Source organism: Sarcophilus harrisii, chromosome 6 (genome assembly GCF_902635505.1).
Source record: "Sarcophilus harrisii chromosome 6, mSarHar1.11, whole genome shotgun sequence".
Lineage (NCBI taxonomy): Eukaryota > Metazoa > Chordata > Mammalia > Dasyuromorphia > Dasyuridae > Sarcophilus > Sarcophilus harrisii.
The window spans coordinates 28,797,870-28,804,588 of record NC_045431.1 but is presented as its reverse complement, the minus strand read 5'-3'; the positions used below and the strand labels follow the sequence as shown (position 1 = coordinate 28,804,588).

General features: G+C 42.8%; 1 protein-coding gene across 2 annotated transcripts in view; it reads left to right on the top strand.

Annotated features, from left to right (window-relative positions):
* The first annotated feature begins 1,933 nt into the window (after positions 1–1,933).
* The window catches only part of RBM47 (RNA binding motif protein 47), a 140,147-nt gene continuing 135,361 nt past the window's right edge, over positions 1,934–6,719 (top strand). The window contains exon 1 of one of the 2 annotated variants that reach the window (XM_012552278.3): positions 1,934–2,059. The gene's annotated coding sequence lies outside the window, so the exon portion shown is untranslated. The remainder of the gene's footprint in view (positions 2,060–6,719) is intronic. The other variant, XM_031942725.1, reaches the window with a different exon arrangement.

The following is a 6,719-nucleotide window of genomic DNA, read 5'->3' as shown; positions in this document are numbered from 1 at the left end:
GAGACACATTCAGAGAGATCAAGACAGACAGAAACCGACAAATAGACAAAAACAGATATTCACAAAACTCACAGAGAGACTAAAGAGACAGAAACAGAGACATACACAAAGCTACAGAGACAAAGAGACAGAAACAGAGACATATACAAAAAGAGAAACAAATTCAGAGACAGAGAGACACAGAGGGAGGGAGATAGAAACAGACAAAGCAAGACAGAAACAGATACAGAGACAATCACAAAGTCATAGAGAGACACACACAAACGAGATAGAAACAGAGACAGACACAAAGCTACAGAGACAAAGAGACAGAAACAGAGACATATACAAAAAGAGAAACAAATTCAGAGACAGAGAGACCCAGAGGGAGGGAGATAGAAACAGACAAAGCAAGACAGAAACAGATACAGAGACAATCACAAAGTCAGAGAGACACACAGAAACAAGAGATAGAAACAGAGACAGACACAAAGCTACAGAGACAGAGACAGAAACAGAGACATATACAAAAAGAGAAACAAATTCAGAGACAGAGAGACACAGAGGGAGGGAGATAGAAACAGACAAAGCAAGACAGAAACAGAGAGAGACACACACAAACGAGATAGAAGCAGAGACAGACACAAAGCTACAGAGACAAAGAGACAGAAACAGAGACATATACAAAAAGAGAAACAAATTCAGAGACAGAGAGACACAGAGGGAGGGAGATAGAAACAGACAAAGCAAGACAGAAACAGATATAGAGACAATCACAAAGTCATAGAGAGACACACACAAACGAGATAGAAACAGAGACAGACACAAAGCTACAGAGACAAAGAGACAGAAACAGAGACATATACAAAAAGAGAAACAAATTCAGAGACAGAGAGACCCAGAGGGAGGGAGATAGAAACAGACAAAGCAAGACAGAAACAGATACAGAGACAATCACAAAGTCAGAGAGACACACACAAACGAGATAGAAACAGAGACAGACACAGTTCAGTTGGACAAAATGTGAGCAGGTGAGAGGGCGCTTCTGTAATTGGGCATCGAGAGTTATTTTTATTAAAACCCATTTTCCTGTAAAGAGGCATCCCTTCTTCGCGCGGCCAGCCGCTTGGCTCCTGGGGGGTGCCGGGTGGGGAGAAGTCGGTCGGCGGGAGCGCGCCGCGCCGAGCCCTGAGCTCTCCGCTCGGAGCCAGCCTTTCCATCCCGACCAGTTTCTTTCTGAAAGGACAACCTTCAGCGAAGGTATCCGCGCTCCCCGAGAGCCGGAATGCTGCCCTGGCGCCGGGCCAGCAGCGGCTCAGTGAACAGGATAAAATTTCAGTTCAGATTTACGGGAAGTTGCTGGTGTTGGGGAGTAAAAATCTGGTTTGGTGAGTTTAAGGGAAGGGAGGATACAAGAGACAACCTTGCTACTGTGAAGCGAGAGAAGCAGAGAGGGGGAGTGGCGGGGGGCGGGGGGGGGACCCGCAGCATTGGGGCCGGGGCGGAGAAGCCGGAGATGGGACGCTGAGCATTTCCCCCTTCCCATTCGCGGCTTCTAGCCGGGGCTCGTGGGGGGCGCGCCCCCAGCTTCCCGGGCTGCCGGAGCCGGCCTCGCCAGGTTCCGTGTCCGGACGGGAGTGGGCTTGGGAGAGCGGCCCTTCCCGCCCGCGCTCCCCCCCTGGCCGCCGGAAGGTGCGGCCGCGGGCCGGGCGAAGCCGGGGGAAGCCGGGGGCCGAGCGCAGCTGCGCCCCGCTTGTGCCTCGCGCCCCGCTTGTGCCTCGCTCCCCGCAGCTTTTTGGCATGCCGAGGGACTCACCAAACTTCCGCACTGGCCGGCCGGGGAGCTAATCCTGAAAGAGATCTTGTTGCTTTAAGCAGCCACTGGAGGAGTAGCCCGACACTCCTTATTTTGATTTTACATTAGAAAAAAGAGGGAGGGAGGGAAGAAGGGAGGGGGGAGGGAGGAGGAGGAGGAGGAAGAGGAGGATGCCGCTGGAGGTTACTTCCCAGTCGCGTATTTTGCTCTCTGCTGTGAATGCTGTGAACTTCTGAAGCGATTCCCTTCGTATCCTTGTTACAGGTAAGTGGCTGCTTTGGTGCTGGCGGGTCTGGGGGGGAGGGGGGAGCTTATTTTGCTTTCTTTCATCTTATTTGTTTTTCTTGGGGCTTTTTTTCCTCTAATACTCCCCCCCTTCTCGGCTCTTTGGGTCCTTTTGGTTCCTTGCCTCCCCCCCACCTCCCCCTTTTCTCTGATGATCTGTGCTTAGGAGGAAGTAAACTGCCAGGAAAGCTTTTAAAAGCGTCAGCTTCTAGAAAACCCAAGCCCTAAACATTCTCCTAAGAAAACACTTTTGCTCTGAGGAGAGATTGTCTCCCTGCAAAGAGATCAAGCTTTTTCGGGCGTAAAAAAGACTTGATTGGATCTGTCAAGAGGCACAGGTGAATAAAATGAGATAATTAACCCGAGATCGGGGCGACGTGCGGAACTAGGCTTGTGTTCCAACATCGGCCGGCCCCGAATCGCTCCATTCTCGGGAGCCACTTCCGAGGGCACCTTAGTTTGAAGTAGGTGGGCTATTTTGTTGGAAGCCAAAACTCGGATCTCCACAGAGAGTGGTCCCAGGCAAACGTTCGGGGGTTTTAAATGAACCGATAGTGGTCAGGTCAATGAAAAGCAATCGGAGTGAAGCTTTTTTTTTTTTTTTTTTTTTTTTTTTAAAGAGAACTGATTTTCTGGCTTTTCTTCTGGACAGCCCTCCTGAGACGTTTTGGGCTATGACCTTGCTCCTAGGACATAGCTACTTAGGGGGAAGGTATTGTCCTCCAGAAGCACATTACCAATTCGAAATCAAAATCCGGCCACTTCTCCTCGCATTTTTTATGAATCACTGTTTTCTTGAAGAATAACATAGAGCGACAATGTATTCTTTTAAAGCCAAACTCGCATGATTTTAAGGAAAGGGGGGGGGGGGGAGCTTTTCACTAGTGGGCAACAAGTATGTTGAAATAGCTACAATCCAGACCACAAACACCAGCGTGCTGGCAATTGTACTGAGCACATTTGAGAAGCGCAGGTGCCAGATCAGAAAGGTGAAAGGTCACGGGCTGGTATCAAGCTGAGCCTGGCATAAGGGAAAAAAAAAACCTTAAAGCAATTCAGCTTCACAAAAGAAAGGAAAACATGATAGTATTTTTGGGGGTAGTTTATCTTAAAACAATCCAGTTTTGAATTATTAACAAAGTTCACAATGCAAAAGATAACAGAAAAATGAAGCTGGAGGCTTAAAGGAAGGAGGAGGAAGAAGGATAGGGGTTTTTTTTCACTTTTTTTTCCTTATTTACCCTTCACTTTCTTCCGTCTTCGAGATAGTTTGCCTATGTGAGCTAGTAAATATAATAGTAGATGACTGGACACAGCCTCTCCAACCCAGTCTTGTTTTTTTGCTAGAATTTTTAAAATGAAGTTTGGAAAACTCGGTTACCAGAAATCTACTTGTGACTATAGCTATATTCTAGTGCTGTTATCATTCTGGGCCTCCCCAACCTATTTCTCCACATTAGTTAGCTATTGTGATGTAGAAGCTCTCTGGAATTAAGATTTTTTTTTTTAAAGATAATATGAACATATTTTAATAATCAGAAGTATTCATTTTTAAAAATCATTTTCCTTAGTACTGAGATTGTAGATGTATTTTGAATTGATGCTTAAATCTTTTTAAATTGGAGAGAGGAACATTATGTCTTTATCATTAGTTCTTATGGGATGAATTTTGATGAATTCTATAGCCAGTAATTTGTCGTACTGTAGTGGAAAGAATGGGAGGAAGCAAGGAAAGGAAAATTTACTAGTAAATTTCGATCCCATTTTACTCTCTAAAGCAAATGGTATTTTCTTTAATAAGCATTGAACATTGAAATTGAATGGGTATATGGAGGGAGGGGGGAATTCTTTTTGCTCAAGGACTGGCTTGACTTTGGGGACTTTAAATGACAAGCATTTAAGGTGTGAGAGAATATTCAGTAGACTTTACTTTCCTACTAGTGGTTAGATTTGCTTGTCAAATTTTACTTAACTCTACAAATAAAAAAAAAAAAAAGAAACGATGCAAAGCATGGAACTTGGACTATTTTTAAAGAGAAATGGTGAAATCGCACATAGTTTCCACCCAAGGTTTTTAAGTCTCTCATCTTAATTCACGGGGTTATTTAAAGAATTCACCCCAAACTCAACTTGATGCTTGCTTGAAACTAGTTAGAAGAACATAGGAAGCTCGGAGAACCACTCTTTTAATATAATACCCAAGTTTGGGATTCAGACCAAACTTCAGAAATCAGGAAAGCCTCTGTCAGCCCTGGATTCAAGTTTCCAGCAATAAAAGTTTGTCCAGTTGCTTGTCAAAAAGTGATCCTCAAACAAATATTTCACTGTAAAATCCCTAATATTGGTCTGATGAGAATTTCTCTTTCGGTAGAATTAACAGCATCTCTTGATGTTGTTTCCTAATTTCATAGTGGTTAGGCGAAACCTCAGTAGTACTGGAGATTTTCAATAATGAAATAATGGTGGCTTGGGTTACAAAGTTAGTGTGGATAGCTTACTTTTGAAATTTTCTGAGTTGAAATACTCCAGGAGTGATTAAGTACTTGTTTCATTGTCACCTCGTAAATTGTTATAAGCAGAACTTTGAGTTTGAGGAGAATAGGCATCCAGCCATAACCACATTTTATACTTGCTCTTAAAACCCTGCTGGGAAGATTTCATTTCACCTGACTCCTGACGTGATTCCACCAAGCCTGCTGGTCTGCCATTCCCCTTCTTCTCAGCCTGTGTAGGGAGCCCAGTTACTGGCATTTACCAAGTATAATTAATCAGAAAGTTTGGGGACGTGGCTTCTCTTCCACAGGAAGGGCAAGGAGAGGGTAGCTATGATGTAGCCAACCTAGAAACAGGTGGTGCAAAACAGGTTAGAAATATGGGGTGTACAACTTCCTTGTAGCTCTTTGTGGAGATTATAAATTCTTTCCTACTATTGGAGAGGATTGCTAAAAGCCATTCTAGTAATTCCAGGTTTAGTCTCTTTGTAATTCAGATTCACCTACAGCTAGGCTTTGGACTTAAAATTTGAATGAATTGAAGATGTTATCTTCTATCTGAAATAAACTGATTACTAAAGGCCCTGGCCCTTCCACTCCCCTTTTCCCTTTCTTTTCTATCCTTTTGGGATTGACTTTTGCTTGATCTACTGGGAACACATTCAATTACTATCTGTTATGTGTTTTGTATAATCCGTTTACATATGTGTAACTAGCTGGTTCCATATTGTCCTCCTGGAAGACTGGGAGGTGATTGCTGAAAGAAAAGAACACTAGCTTTAGATCCATGGGTCTTAGATTCAAATCCTGCCACTGATCTTTAAGAGCCGAGTGACCATTTAATCTCAAAGATGATCTCGGTTGTTATAAAGTAATGGATATCAAAACCCTTAGCTACCACCCGGGATTATTTATGTAAAGGTCAAATGGGATCATTTATTAAGTGTCTCTTATGGATCAGACACTGTGCTAAACACTGGAGATACAAAAAGAGGCAAAAACTAGTCCCTGTCTCAAAGGGTTTACAAGCTGATGGGATAGATCCAAGATGCAAACAAATATATAAAAAGCAAGCATTATACAGGGTAAACAGGAAATAATCAACTGAAGGAAGGCAAGGGAATTAAGAGGAGTTAGGGAAGGTTTCCTTTAGAAGGTGGGATTTTAGTTGAGACTTCTAGGAAGCCAGGATGAGGAGGGAGAGTATTCAAAGTATGATGTGCAGTCAGAGAAAATACCTAGAGCTGAGAGGTGGAACAGCCAGGAGGCCAATATATGACTTATTACCTTACTTTATTTCTTAAAGGTAACTTTGGAGTTCCTTATTTCCGCTATTAGTATTTGCATACTTTTGTAAAACAAAGCATAATTACAGTAGTTGCTCTTTTGATGGTAGTGTTTTAAAATTAAATCAAATTAAGAATATTTATTTTTCCGGGAGTTGTTTTTTAGGGTAAATTTGGGGTTTTCGACTTCCCTTGCCTGGTTCTCTATAGTCTACATTTAAAAAATATAATTCATTAGCCACACAGAAAGGTGGGAGTTAAAGGAGAGGGGGCAAAGTCAGTTATTCCCAAGAATTTTTTTAATTATGCAATTTGCCTTTAGAAAATAATGTGTTTTGAAGTCATAGATTAAAACCTGGAAGGGACCTTAGACTGTCTAGTCCAATCCTCTTAGGACATTAATGGGAAAACCGAAATCCAGAGAGGATCAGTTGACATTTGGTTCTGTTATTTTAGGGAGAGTCGGGAAAGGCAAGGGATGGAGATCTATACTTAGTAATGATAAATTAAACCAACATAAAATTTTACCCATCCTTTGCACATTTGGAGAAGAGGGGTTCAGGGATGTTTAGCGATAGAGGAAGGTCAGATGGGGAGTAAAAAACATTCTGTGTTATAATAAGTCATTTTTATAGGGCTTTCAGATTGAATCTGGTTCTTCTCTAAGGAAAGTGTTGAACTAGCCGACCGCTAAAGTGGTTTCCAATTTGGTGTGGTGAAGGGGATCTGAGTTCAAATTCGATTCTCCTATTTATCTGTGTGACTTTGAACCCTACTCCCTCAGTCTCCATCTCCCTATGTAAAATAAGAGGGTTGGCGGGTTGCCTGTGCCTTACTACTCTCACTCTGTTGTATATTTGA